The sequence below is a fragment of the Oreochromis niloticus genome, linkage group LG3, assembly GCF_001858045.2.
Source record: "Oreochromis niloticus isolate F11D_XX linkage group LG3, O_niloticus_UMD_NMBU, whole genome shotgun sequence".
Classification (NCBI taxonomy): Eukaryota; Metazoa; Chordata; class Actinopteri; order Cichliformes; family Cichlidae; genus Oreochromis; species Oreochromis niloticus.
This window is the reverse complement of record NC_031967.2, coordinates 87,214,103-87,229,203: the sequence shown is the minus strand read 5'-3', so window position 1 is coordinate 87,229,203 and position 15,101 is coordinate 87,214,103.

Here is a 15,101-nt window from a genome sequence, read left to right as displayed (position 1 = left end):
GGCTCATCCTGGACCAACTGCGACCCGTAGTCAGACCACATCTGGATCCCCTTCAATTTGCCTATCAGCCTCGTCTCGGAACTGAGGACGCCATCATCTACCTGCTCAATCGTGTCTACACCCATCTGGACCAGCCGGCGAGCACTGTGAGGGTCATGTTTTTTGACTTTTCCAGTGCTTTCAATACCATCAGGGCGACCTTCCTGGGTGATAAGTTAACAACGATGCAGTTGGATGCTTCTCTGGTGTCCTGGATTGTTGATTACCTGACAGGAAGACCACAACATAAACGTCTCCCACAATGTGTGTCTGACAAGGTAATCAGCAACATAGGGGCACCACAGGGGACTGTCCTCTCCCCCTTCCTCTTCACCCTCTACACCACAGACTTCAGCCACTGCACAGAAAACTGTCATTTTCAGAAGTTTTCTGATGACTCTGCGGTGGTTGGATGCATCAGCAGGGATGATGAGACAGAGTACCGGGCTGTGGTCGACTCCTTTGTCACGTGGTGTGAGCAGAATCATGTGCAGCTCAACGTGGCAAAGACCAGGGAAATAATAGTGGACTTCAGGAAGACCAGGAAACACTTGACCCCTGTTTCAATCCGGGGGTCAGTGTTGACATTGTGGAGGATTATAAATACCTTGGAGTACACATTGACAATAAACTGGACTGGGCTAAAAACACCACAGCACTTTACAGAAAGGGCCAGAGCCGTCTCTATTTATTGAGGTGACTGAGGTCCTTCAACATCTGCCAGAAAATGCTCAGGATTTCCTATGAGTCTGTTGTGGCCAGTGCGATCCTCTATGCTGTGGCATGCTGGGGGAGCAGGCTGAGGGTCGCAGATGCCAACAGACTTGATAAGCTGATCCGTAAGGCCAGTAGTGTTGTGGGGATGGAGCTGGACTCCCTCAAGGTGGTGTCGTAGAGGCGGATGTTGTCCAAAATAAAAGCAATGTTGGATAACACCTCCCACCCACTCCATGACATGCTGGTCAGTCACAGGAGCGTGTTCAGTGAGAGACTGAAAGTACTGAAAAGCACCACTGAATGACACAGGAAAGCATTCCTGCCTGTGGCCGTCTCCCTGTACAACTCATCCACTTAACACACACGTTTCTTTTTTCTTTTTCTTTTTTAGCTATTTATTAATAAACGACTTTTGTATATATATATATATATGCCTGAATATATTGTACTATTCTTAGTTAGTGTATTGTCTGTCTTGTTAATGTCTGTTTATTATGGAGCACTGTAACAAAAAAATAATTTACCCTAGGGATCAATAAAGTATTCTGATTCTGATTCCCCATGTGATTTTTGTGTAATGTATGTATGGTCGGAAGGGTAAGACGGTGCTGGCACGGCTAGCAGCCTTATCCCAATTTCCCTCGGGATGAATGAAGTACAATCAATCAATCAATCAATCAACCAATAAATCAGTCCGGTAATCTCTTACGAACTACCTCCAATGCTTCCATTATTGGGATGCAAAAGAAGAGAGATGTAACATCGTACGAGACCATGGCTTAATCTGGCTCATAATGACATCTCTCAGCTTCTCAACAAAACAACTCTGCATTATTCTGCATTACCTACTGAGCTCAGAGGATCAGAGATTAGAAGTTCTACAAAGAGCCAAACAAGACTTCCCATACAGGGGTCTGTGGGCTTACCCATCGACAGTGTCAGCACAATTAATAAATAAACAATAAATAAAACTAAAACATGATGACTGACCTCAGAGTTTCAAATCGACATCGTGGATTCTCCAGAAGAACACACAATTGTTTCACTCCTGAATCCTGCAGGTTGTTGTAGTGTCCACTCAGATCGAGCACACTCGGGTGGGAGGGGTTAGACTTCAGAGCTGCTGCCAGATAGTCACAGCTGATCTCTGATAAACCACAGCTCCTCAATCTGTATAATGAATGAAACATGTAAGTTTATTAGACAAAGTGTGAGCTTGAAATCATTCAGTGTTTCATAATCTGTTCAGAGCTGAAGAAGGTTCAGAATGTAGAAGTTTAGAAAATGGAAACTCCAAACAGCTGAAGCCAACAGGAAGAAGCTTCAAACAAACACAACAAGAGAAGAAACCCTGAATTTTTCATCATTACAAAATGAAAAAGACTTGAAAAAGTCATGTTTTTCATTCCAGGAACCACATGGCTTCCCTTTTTTCACACTTCACTTGTAAAGGTGAAGTGTGAAAGAAATGGACATATTGGAAGTCCAACAACACCTTTTCCCAGTCACATTATTAAAGCAGACAAACTACAAGCTCATTTTCATTTCAACAAGTCATCTTCTGACCTGGACTAACAACACTGGTCTCTATGTGCAGCTGGCTGTAAAACAAGCGCTCAGGGACTGTTGTTAAGAAATCAATATATATTCTTAATGCTTATTTTCTGATTATATTGTTTTATGTATTTTAATAAGCGAGGCCTTAAGAAACCAACCCCCAGACGAGACAAAAACTAGGTCAGAGGGGGACAGGTCACCCTGGCAAAAGACTTTAGAAAGGGGAAGTTTAGTGCAGAGGTGCACAGGACGTAAGACACAAAGAAAGAGGAACTAGCAACATATAAGGAGTTGTTCTGATTGAAACTTAGCGTGTGACGTAGCCGAACTATATATACACCTTCACCTTGTGATTTTTTCAGAGCTGTGGATCTGTGCTCGTCTCTGCAGTTCACCATTTCCGGAAATGAAAAATAAAGATCATTTTTTGAGTTTTGACCACTCTGAGCCCAGTCTTTCTTTGCCACCAAAAGAATTAAAAGAACCAAATTTAATAATTTGTGCCAGTGACCTGGATTCTTTTGCGGCTGAGGACAGATTCGCTTGTTCTCTAAAATTGTTCTCTAAAATTACAGATAATTTAATACAAATGAAAAACAAAACAAGCTACTAAACAAACAAACTATGAACCAATCTCCCTCTACACAGGTAAACATTATGGTTGAAAGATATTTAAATCATAAGCTTCCTGAAATATGGATATGGAGATTATTAAATAGTATAGACTATTCAATTTAATTAGGGCCATTTAGACACAATACCATGTAATTTGGACACGGTTTTCTTCCCAAGGAAGAAATAAGGAAAGTGACCACCCCACTGAAGTGATCAGAACCATTAAACTGGGGAAACTTGGCAAAAAAAACAAAACAGAACACATGGATATTGCATCAAGATCGTCTGATCAATCTAGCACATGGGGGAGACAATGTGTCAGCACTGGGAACCCCACAGTGTTGGTAAGAAGAGTCTATGGCCAGAAAACTGGCCATAGATTGAAACATTACACCAGAGAGAGTTGAGGGGACTGATAAGGAATGGGAAGGACAGCTACAGGCAGAAGATGGAGAACCAGCTTCAACAAAATAACGTTGGTGAAGTCTGGAGAGGCCTCAGAACCATCTCAGGCCACAAACATCAGAACTCTCTGCCTGGGAGGGATGTGAGGTGGGCAAATGAACTGAATCATTTCTTCAACAGATTTGATTCAGCCATGAGGCAGTCTCCAACATCGGCTGCAGACTCACCCACCCCCACTGCTGCTGTTCCACCTCTGACACCTCAGACACTTCACACCTCCTCTATTCACCCTGCTCACTCCTCCCCACCCCCAACAACAGCATCCAATACACACTCAACACAAGGCTCCAGCCTGTCTCTCTCAACCACCCAGGTTAGGAGGGAACTGAGGAGGATTAAAGCCAAGAAGGCAGTGGGTCCAGATGGCATCAGCTCGAGCTACAGGCCGGTGGCTCTGACATCCCACCTGATGAAGACCCTGGAGCGGCTGGTCCTGGCTCAGCTTCGGCGCCTGGTAAGCTCATCACTGGACCCACTTCAGTTTGCCTACCAGCCTGGCATTGGAGCGAATGATGCCGTCATTCACCTCCTACATCGTTCCCTCGCTCACCTGGAGACCGCTGGGAGCACTGTGAGAATCATGTTCTTTGATTTCTCCAGTGCCTTCAACACTATTCTTCCCTCGGTTTTGAAGGACAAGCTGGAGAACTCCAGTGGACCATCACTTCACTACCTGGATTTTGGACTACCTCACCGACCGACCACAGTATGTGAGGACTCAGGGCTGTGTGTCGGACAGGGTCGTCTGCAGTACGGGGGCCCCACAGGGAACCGTTCTGGCTCCGTTCCTATTCACCATCTACACTGCAGACTTCTCCCACAGCTCCACCCAGTGCTTCCTGCAGAAGTTCTCTGATGACTCTGCTATAGTCGGCCTCATCACTGATGGGAACGACAAGGAGTACAGAGGACTGACTCAGGACTTTGTGGACTGGTGCCAGCTGAACTACCTCTCCTGAGTTTCTCTGATAGTTATAGCTTGCCTTCAAGACCTCGAAAAGGACAAAATCATTGACCGCATTACATATCACCGCCTTTATCCAGGGGATGCCATACCCTGCATTTATGGACTTCCTAAAATCCACAAGGAAGGGGTCCCACTCAGACCCATAGTCAGTAGCATAAACTCAGCCACTTATAACATTGCTAAACACCTGGCTACCATCCTTGCACCTCTCGTGGGGAACACCCCACACCACATCAAGAACTCCATCGACTTCACCGACAAGATCCAGAAACTTACCCTGGATCCAGATGAAACCATGGTGTCCTTTGATGTAGTCTCTCTCTTCACTTGTATACCCACCACGGAGGCAGTGGAGACTGTCAGAAAACGACTACAAGAAGACAGCTCCTTGGAAGACAGGACAAACTTCACACCCGATCAGATCTGCACACTGTTAGACCTCTGCCTTACCACTACATATTTCAAATACAACGAAGGCTTCTACAGACAAAAACATGGCTGTGCCATGGGCTCCCCTGTGTCACCTATTGTAGCCAACCTTTACATGGAGGAAGTGGAAAGGAAGGCTCTTGGCTCTTTCAAAGGAAGAGTACCCAGCCACTGGTACAGATATGTAGACGACACCTGGGTCAAAATCAAGACACAAGAAGTGGAATCCTTCACTGCGCACATTAACGCTGTGGATAAGAACATCAAGTTCACCAGGGAAGACACAAAGGATAACTGTTTGCCTTTCCTGGACTGCTCCGTGCACATTGAAGAGAATGGCAACCTCAACATCGAAGTTTACCGGAAGCCCACACACACGGACCAGTACCTCCTCTTTGACTCCCATCACCCTCTGGAACACAAACTGGGAGTAATCAGGACCCTACACCACCGGGCAGAACATGTTCCCTCTAAGCCTGAAGGGAAAAAGAAGGAACACACACATGTGAAGGAAGCACTTAAAACATGCGGTTATCCTAATTGGGCATTTATAAAGTCAGCGAAGAGGCACAGAAAAGAAGATCAGACACCAGCGAGGGAGGATAAGAAAGACAGACGCAACAACATTGTCATCCCCTATGTAGCCGGTGTATCAGAGAAACTCAGGAGAGTTTTCTCCAAACACGACATCCCAGTGTACTTCAGACCCAGCAACACACTCAGACAGAAACTGGTTCACCCGAAAGACAAAACTCCTAAACACAGACTTAACAACGTGGTGGATGCTGTACAGTGCAGCGAGGAATGCCCAGACCTCTACATTGGAGAGACCAAACAGCCACTTCACAAGCGCATGGCACAACATTCAGTTTCAGTTTTCAGTTTTCAGTTTTATTTGTCATATGCAAGTTAGCACAGGGTCAACATCGCAATGAAATGTGTTTGACGAGCAGCGGTCTCTCAGCAGCATGATACAGTAGGAAAAAATATAATAAAATATAATATAATAAAATAAAATAACAAATAGAAAAATAGTAAAGAACAAAATATTAGAGAGACATGGTAAAAGAGAAAAGATGACTAAATATATATGTATCTATAAATATAAATATATGTACACTAGTGATTAAATAAGAAAATCTTGAAAAGAAATATGACGGGAGGGCAGATGGGATATTGCACAGGAATGAGCAGCAGAAAATTACAGTATTGCACTTTTTAAATATAAATATCAATAACAATAAAGTGAAGTGACCAGTGCAGATTAAACAGAGTACTTGTGAAGCTGCAGGGTAGCTTCTGAGTCCTGTGTTGTGTGTGTTTAAGTGTTGTGGTTGATGTGTCGTATGGCTTGGTGGTAAAAACTGTTTTTAAGTCTTGTAGTCCGAGCAGACAGACTCCTGTAACGTCTGCCAGATGGTAACAAGGAGAACAGCTGATGTGCTGGGTGGCTGTGGTCCTTGATGATGCTGTGTGCTTTACGGAGGTATCGCTGGTGATAAATGTCCTGAATGGCAGGAAGCCTCGTGCCAGTGATGTGCTCTGCTGCCTTCACCACCCTCTGTAGTGATTTACGGCTGCTGGCAGAGCAGCTTCCGTACCAAACTGTGATGCAGCTCGTCAGCAAGCTCTCGATTGCACACCTGTAGAAATTTGAGATGATGCTGGCGTTCATGCCAAACCTCCTCAGCCTCCTCAGGAAGTAAAGCCGCTGGCGAGCTTTCCTGATAGCAGTGTCTGTGTGAAGGGTCCAGGAGAAGTCCTCAGTGATGTTGACTCCAAGGAACTTGAAGCTGCTGACCCTTTCGACCTTGACACTGTTGATGTGGATGGGCTGGTGTTCCCTGACTGGTCGTTTCCGGTAGTCCACTATCATTTCTCTAGTTTTGCTGATGTTGAGAGTCAGGTTATCTTCCAGGCACCACTCGTACAGTGCCATCACCTCCTCTCTATAGGCCGTCTCATCATTACCTGTGATGAGGCCTATGATGGTTGTGTCATCAGCAAACTTGATGATGATGTTGGACTCATGTTTAGCAACACAGTCGTGTGTGAACAGGGAATATAGGAGGGGGCTAAGCACACAACCCTGTGGCGTACCTGTGTTAAGGATGAGTGATGAGGAAGTGTGCTTACCAACTCTCACCACCTGGGGCCTGTTTGTGAGGAAGTTTAGAATCCATCTGCAGATCGGTGTTCCCAGCCCAAGGTCGACGAGCTTCGTGGCAAGTTTTGAGGGGATGATGGTGTTAAATGCCGAGCTGTAGTCGATGAAGAGCATTCTTGCATATGTATTCCCTTTCTCCAGGTGAGTGAGGGTGGTGTGTGTTGCCAGGGCGATGGCATCCTCTGTGGCTCTGTTTGTCCGATAGGCAAACTGAAGAGGGTCCAGTGTGTCAGGGAGGGAGGAGCAGATGTGACCTTTGACCAGCCGCTCCAGGCACTTCATGATGACGGATGTCAGTGCAACAGGACGGTAGTCATTCAGACAGGAGACCACTGATTTTTTGGGAACGGGAATGATGGTGGATGCTTTGAGGGACGTGGGGACCACTGACTGCCTCAGGGAGAGGTTGAAGATGTTGGTGAACACCTCTGCCAGCTCGTCTGCACACACTCTGAGTAGCCGGCCTGGGATGCCGTCCGGTCCTGGAGCTTTGTGAGGATTGACCTTTTTAAAGGTCCATCTCACAGCTTCTGTTTTCAGAGTTAAAGTTGCAGCCTCACTGTCCTCCCGAGGGTAGAGGATCTGCTCTCTGTTGTCTGCATCAAAACGAGCATAGAAGTTGTTAAGCTCGTCTGCGAGAGATGCAGTGGGCTGGACACTGACTGTGTTGGCCTTCTTGTAGTCAGTGATGCAGCGCAGTCCATTCCACAGTCGCCTGGTGTCAAAGCTGTGGTAGCTGGACTCCATTTTGTCCCTGTAGTCCTTTCTGGCCTTTTTTATGGACTTACGGAGGTCATACCTGGCTGCTTTATATGCATCAGCATCCCCGGAGTTAAAGGCAGAGGTCCGCACTTTTAGCTTGGCGCGAACGTCTTTATTTACCCAGGGTTTCTGATTTGGGTATATGCGGACAGTGGTTTTTGTGATGATATCATCCATGCACTTTCCAATATATCCAATGACAGAGTCTGTGAGTTCATTGATGTTGCCATCAGCTGCATCCACAAATATCTGCCAGTCAGTTGTCTCAAAGCAGTCCTGCAGGACCTCCTCAGCCTCACTGTCCCATTTGTAAATAACCCTGGAAGCTGGTTTTTCCTGTTTTAGTCTTTGTCTGTATGCAGGCAGCAGCAGAATGGAACAATGGTCTGCCTTACCAAAAGCTGGGCGGGGAGGGTTTGTAGCACTCTTTGAATGGAGTGTAACAATGGTCCAGTGTTTGATCACCTCTTGTGGGGAAGGAGATGTGCTGATAGTATTTGGGGAGAACCTTCTTCATGTTGGCTCTGTTGAAGTCTCCCAGCACAATAAAGGCAGCTTCTGGATTTTTGTTCTCAAGTCCAGTGATGATGTCATACAGTTCGTCCATAGCCGTAGCTTTATCAGCGTGTGGTGGAATGTAAACAGCTGAGAGGAGAACTGAGCTGAACTCCCTCGGGAGGTAAAAAGGCCTGACTTTAATGGTCAGCAGCTCGAGGCTCTGAGAGCAGTAAGTTTTTAAGATACATCTCTAGCCCACAAGGAGTTAACCATAAAGCACACCCCTCCTCCCCTTTTCTTGCCTGAGTCCTTCGTTCGGTCTCCCCGGTAAACAGTGAATCCATCCGGCGTGATGGCGCAGTCGGGGACGCTGGGCTCCAGCCATGTCTCTGTGAAGGCCAGAACGCAGCAGTTCCTGATGTCTTGTTGGTGTTTAATCCGTGCACGCAGCTCGTCAAGTTTGTTGTCCAGAGACTGGAGATTCGCAAGCAGGATGCTGGGGAGAGGTGGCTTGCTGTTTCTCTGTCGCGTTCGGCACAAAACTCCGGCGCGTTTCCCCCTCTTTGCTTTCCCTCGACGTCGCGCGAGTAAACAAAGGATCCCAGGCAGCAGAGCGTCCACGGAGTCGAAACCTGCTCTAAAGTCCGAACTGGCTGACGAACGTAGCTCCAGAAGCGTTTGTCTGTCATACCGAGTGTATGATCGCGCTGTGCGCACAGTAATAGAAAGCAGAACAAAATAAATAATAACATTTTTGCTGAGATGACTGGGAGCTCTCGTCGGTGCAGCCATCTTACGGCGCAACATAGAAGAGCCACCTCCACAGGACAAGACTCAGCAGTCCATCTGCATCTTAAGGATAAAGGTCACTCTTTCAAGGATGCCAACGTTCACATTTTGGACAGAGAGGACAGATGGTTTGAAAGAGGGGTGAAAGAGGCCATCTATGTCCACTGTGAGCGACCATCTTTGAACAGAGGCAGTGGTTTACGACACCAACTGTCTACCATCTATAATCCAGTTTTGAGTTCCCTCCCCAGACGCCTTAATGCCCACTCACATCCTGGGCCATCTGACCTCAGGAATTCACAGGACAAGGTGGGGCCAGGTTTCACAATGAGCACACCCGAAACCCTGGCTGATTAGGTCCCACACCCGCTTTCACACCTTGGCTCATGTGATTAGAGGATCATCAGGGGGTCCTTTGTCCCTCTTTGGGGGGATACTCCCACTTGGTTTAAATCTGGGACTCTCGGCCATTTGACCCTAGAACTGAAGAAGCTTCTCGGATGAGAGGTGAAACGTCTTCAAGCAACTTAAAGAAGTCCAGACGCTTTTCTTTGCAAACTCCTTTGACTACGATGACCTGGATGACTGAGAACCTTCACAGACATCTTGGTGTTCATCTGAACAACAAACTGGACTGGACTCATAACTCAGATGCCCTCTACAGGAAAGGGCAGAGCAGACTGTACCTGCTGCAGAGACTCAGGTCGTTTGGAGTGGAGGGCCCACTCCTGAAGACCTTCTATGACTCTGTGGTGGCCTCAGCCATCTTTTACGGTGTGGTCTGCTGGGGCGGCAGCATCTCTGCTGGGGACAGGAAGAGACTGAACAGGCTGATCCGCAGAGCCAGCTCTGTTCTAGGATGCCCTCTGGACCCAGTGGAGGTGGTGAGTAACAGGAGAATGGTGGCTAAGCTGTCATCCCTGTTGGACAACATCTCCCACCCCATGCATGAGACTGTGACAGCACTGAGCAGCTCCTTCAGTGGGAGACTGTGGCACCCACGGTGTGGGACGGAGAGATTTCGCAGGTCTTTCCTCCCCACTGCTGTCAGACTCCACAACAAAGACTTTAACTGATCAAACACACACATCCACAAATGTGCAATAACACAAATGTGCAATAATCTTTCTGGCAACGTTGTATTTTTACTCAGTTGTATAAAGCATTTGTATTCTATTTTTATCTTATTGTATATTTTATTCTATTTTATTCTACTGTATATAGTATTTTATTTTATTCTATTCTGTACAGTTGTGTACTGTATTTATTCTTATTTTATTTTATTCTAATTTTTCCTTCATAACTTTTGCACTGTCCACTTGCTGCTGTGACAAAACAAATTTCCCACGTGTGGGACTAATAAAGGTTATCTTATCTTATCTTATCTTATCTTATCTTATCAAAAGTGCAGATAAAAGTGGCCACAATAAATATCCGAACCAGTCAATATGGAAAAAGAGCTCAATGTTATCAGTGCTCACAAACTCAAATTCAATATCTTCAATATTGTAGCAAAATCGGAATTATGTATTAATGTATTGTGAGGGGAGCAGGCCTCTTGTTGGCTATACTGACTGCTGTGGAACAAATGGCCTGCTCATTCGTGTGTCAAACAAACCATTCCACAGAAAACATGAATTGAACAATACTTTTCTTTTACCAATTAAACAAAATATGTAACTGTAAAACAATCTTCAGACAGTAATTAAGAATCTTCTAAGCCATCGGAAGACAAAGAAAAGCTCACTTTCCAATTCTAAAAAGCTCAGTTGTTTATGGAAAATATCATTCAGACTTTAAATGATCAGCAGTGGGAGCATTTCGATCCTGACCTGAGTGTTTCCAGTGTACAATGTGGACTCTGCAGTGCAGCAGACAGAAACTTTGCTCCTGAGACCTGTAGGTTATTGTTACTGAGGTCCAGCTCTTTCAGACAAGAGGAAACAGAGTTGAGAACTGAGGACAGAGCATCACAGCTTCTCTCTGAGAGGTTGCAGTGACTCAATCTGAAAAAAACAAATTAAATTATATCATTTAAATGAAACAAATTTTAAAAAATGCCAGCATACAATACAATTAATGATTAACTAAATAGCTTAATTAAAACTCAACTGTCCTTCTATATCAGCACTTACTCCTTGTAAGCTCCAACTTATTATTCATTATACATAACTACTTCAGGTAATAAACACGCTCTGGAGGAATTTTGATACACCCTTATAGCATTGCTACAGTTAACAAACATAATGAGTCCTTGAGGAAAACAATATAGAACATGCAGTGTCACTGGCTAGTCATCCTCTGGAGACAGTCCTAGACAGTCAAAAATACAACACATCTCATCGCTTAACCTGGTAGTATAGAAGATCAAATCCAAAGCCTCCCATGGGCAGCTTTGACGTAGGTTCAGTGGAACAGAACAAGTAAGCATCCCTTATGAACAGAACAATCACAACACATCCATCTTGTATGCAACCACCCCTCAGTCAACACTGAGCTTGTCTGTATGATAACGGTTAGTCCAGTTTATACCAGTCCAACCATCAGTGATTCTGGGGCACTGGCGGGGTCTCAAATGATAGCACGCCACCTTGGCCGGTTGAGACGCAGAGACACCCTTGGAGGGGTGCCCCTCATCCACCGGATTCGAGAGTGAGGGCTGACCCTACTCTCCAGTCTCATCTGGGCTCTCGTGGACTGGAGCTCACTGTTCTGAAGGTGGTCCGGAGTCCCAGGAATAAAAAGGGGCACAACAGGTTAATGAAGACTCACGCATCTTCACCGGTGTCAAACTTGGCTAACCAGTAGTTGACCTCCCCCAGCTTCTGAGTATCCTGGTAGGGGCCTGTGAACAGGGGCACCAGCTTCTCAATGAAGCTAGATTGGGCATCTGAGTAATGATGAGTTTTGACTTTGACCAAGTCACCGACTGCATAGGTCATCGGCCGGCGCCTCAGGTCGTAGTAGGATTTCTGACTAGCATGGCTGTCAGTGTCTCCCTGGCTCGATCATGAGCCTCCTGAAGTGAAGCTTTAAGGGTCTCTGGATAGGGCATGGGGGTCTCCTCGCTTTCCACAGAGGGCCTTGAAAGCAGGTCGAGTGGTGTGGCCAGCTTGCTGCCATATAACATCATAATAGGGCTGAGTCCTGTACTCTCATGGGCGGCCGAGCGCAATGTGAAACAGATTTGGGACATGAACTTATCCCATGAAGTGTGTTTATCATCCACGTACACACGAATGTCTGTTTTGAGAATTCTGTTCACTCTTTCAGTCCGAAATAAGGTACCCCTGCATACTCCCAGGGCTTCTGAGCCGAAATGGGGACCATGAGGCCCGCTTGCTTTCTTTGACTGGGCTTTGTGAGCAAACTGGCCAAGACAAGACGTAGTGCTAACATCCGCTGACATCTTGGGCCAGAAGAAACAAGGCTTCATTCTTGCTAGTGTCTAAGCGATCCCTGGGTGACCTGCCGTAGGGTGGTCATGATAGTAATTGCACAGGGTACCCTGGAGAGCTATAGGAGCATACAACTTCAGCTCCTCCTTAAGCCAAAGATTGAGCCAATGTTTTAGGCCTGGGTAATAGAGCATGCCGTCGTTGACCACCAAGGACAGTGGATATACGGATGGGGGGACAACTCCAGGTCTCGGAGCTTCTGACCCATGTCTGGGTCATTCAACTGCCGCTGCCTGAGTTGTGCTCAGTCCTCCAATAAAATGGGAGGCTAAGTACAAAGGTTTATGCCACAGAAAACAGCATGTTCTGGCAGGATTTCAATAGGGGGACCCTCAGACTCAGGCAGGGGGTTGTGAGACAGAGCATCTGGCACCCTGGTGTGCACCCTTGCTTTATGTACAACGGTGGCCGAAGGGAGCTGTTTTGGGGCGCGAGTCCTCTGAGAGTAGCACCTACCAGTAACCTCTCGCCAGATCCAATGTCAAAATGAATCAACCTCTTGCCAGGAAGTTGAGAGACTCGTTGACTCGTGGTAAAGGGTCTGAGTCCTCACGCGTTACCTGGTTCAGCCCCCTAAAGTCCACACAGAACCATGGGTCTGAGCCCAGCCTGTTAACAATCATGACAGGCAAGGCACTTTTGGAGGGTTTGATTTTTCCATCTTCCAGCATTTTCTATACCTGTTCTTCAATAAGTTGTTTTTTTGCTGGGGAGGTGCAGTACAGGGGTTAATAAGCCTTGCATCTCCCATGTCAATCGCATGCTCCGTTAAGGACATGCGACCCAAATGGCCATCGAACATATCGCTAAATTGCTCAAGGAGGTCAACCAATGATTCTCTCTCACAATCTGCTATGTTTGCCTCTGGAGCTTTAGCCTCCAGCGAACAGTGTGTATCCTGTTGGGATACAAAATTGCTCACCTTAACGCGTTTGGCTCACACAGCAGACAAGGACTGCTGGTCTGTCGGTCTGGGTGACAATGAAGGTCCAGAGAATAAGAATAATGTCCGGGTGCCATACTGTAACGGCAGTCTGACGAGAAAGGAGCCACTAGCAGGTCCAGCGGGCATGTGGTGTGGAGGTTAGCCAGACAGTTAGTTAGATAGAACAACAGACCTTTAACATTAGCATTAACAGAACAAGACCATGCAAGCCAGGTCTCCAAAACTCTCCCATATTTGTACATATATGTGCCGGGGTTAGGTAGTCACCGGCACCAGCCCGTTACAATGGTATGGTCTCTCTAAACAGATGCACGGAGAGCAGCATGCTCGGATGTAATGGCTGCAGCTGCACTTACACTAGGAGACTCTCCAACTACTACAAAAATAGGACGACACCCCCCTAGCGATGCTATGCCATAATAAGGTTACAAAGTTAGTTAAAAACAACAAAAAACAAAACAAAAAAAAACTTTCCCAAGGAGTGAGCCACCCTGCATGGCTATCAATGTAGTGCAACCAAGGCCATCATAAAGGACAGCTCTCCTTGCACAGGCCATCCAAGCTGATCTTTAACTTTTCATCCCAGATGCCACTTTAAAAATCGTCTAGATTAGTTAGTATTAATTGTTTACTAGATCCAATCACAACAAAAAGAGAGCTGCTGTGTGTGTCCAAGGGGATTAGGAAGAATACATACATGCATGAAGTCCACAAAATAAATGCAACACAGAGGAAAACTCTGCCCATCATGTGTTTCATAGGCTGTTAGGAAATGATTATTCTTTCAATGGCGCTAAACTACAGACTGACATGAATCTGTTGAACTTGTAATTAAGCTCAATAGAATAACCATTAATAGTGATGAGAAGGTTTGCTTTAGACTGGGGCGCAATTTATCATCAAAGGCTGACAAACAGGCACCATGCTGCCAATAAATGATGTGAAGTCTGACTTGTGTTTTTTGTTGTTGTTTTGTTTTTTTGTTGTTTCTTTCTGTTTTTTTTTTTTGTTTGTTTTTTTTGGGGGGGGGTTAAGTCAAGATCGAATTTTATTGCAACCATATCAGAGATGACCAGGGAAGGTGTGCTTAAAGGGAAAGTGGGTAAAACAGCTCAAAGACAGAAAGCCTGGTGAAATAAATTGCTTACACAGTTGGATGTTAAAAGTAAAGACATGAGTACAAATATACTTACAAGGCTTTGTTGGAGGCTTTGACCACTGGCAGCAGCCTCAGAAGAGCCTCCTCTGAAGCAGAGTATTTCTTCAGGTCAAACACATCCAGATCTTTTTCTGATGACAGTAAGATGAAGACCAGAGCTGACCACTGAGCAGGAGACAGTTTATCTGTGGAGAGACTTCCTGAACTCAGGGACTGTTGGATCTCCTCCACTAGAGAATGATCATTCAGTTCATTTAGACAGTGGAACAGATTGATGCTTTTCTCTGCAGACAGATTCTCACTGAGCTTCTCCTTGATGTACTGGACTGTTTCCTGATTGGTCTGTGAGCTACTTCCTGTCTGTGTCAGCAGGCCTAGTATGAGAGTCTGATTGGTCTGCAGTGAAAGACCCAGGAGGAAGCGGATGAACAAGTCCAGGTGTCCATTTGGACTCTGTAAGGCCGTGTTCACAGCACTCTGGTGGAGTGATTTTAAACTCTTTGTCTTTTTAAAGAATTTAGACCACTGTGTTG